The sequence below is a fragment of the Nerophis ophidion genome, linkage group LG13 (genome assembly GCF_033978795.1).
Source record: "Nerophis ophidion isolate RoL-2023_Sa linkage group LG13, RoL_Noph_v1.0, whole genome shotgun sequence".
Lineage (NCBI taxonomy): Eukaryota > Metazoa > Chordata > Actinopteri > Syngnathiformes > Syngnathidae > Nerophis > Nerophis ophidion.
The window spans coordinates 15,894,117-15,894,552 of record NC_084623.1 but is presented as its reverse complement, the minus strand read 5'-3'; positions in this window follow the sequence as shown (position 1 = coordinate 15,894,552).

Below are 436 nucleotides of genomic sequence, written 5' to 3'. Positions count from 1 at the left end.
CGGAAGCCATCAGAGAAAGATTTGGCTCACCAGGTCACAAGCCGCCCAGTCTTCCCCTCAGAGGTTTGGTAATCCAATTCATCATTTTACCAGCTGGAGAGTCGCAACAATGACGTCACCCCGTTGCCCCCCCCCCCCCCCCCCCCCCCCCCCCCTGATTACGTCACTCCACCCATTGGTGATGACATCATAGAGCAATCATTTTTTTAGCCAAACTTCTAATTGTCCATAGACACTATGGACAATCATAAGGATTTTTATGTTTTAATGGTCAAGATATAGGTAGATTATTATTTTTTTTTTCTGTAGGTTGAGAAAATGAATAACATTATAGGGGTGGGCCAAAGAAAAGGCAAACTAATTACAGAGGTAGTTGTAGGGTGTCCCTAGCTAAATGACAGCTGGTTAATAGTATCCATCCATCCGCTTATTCCCT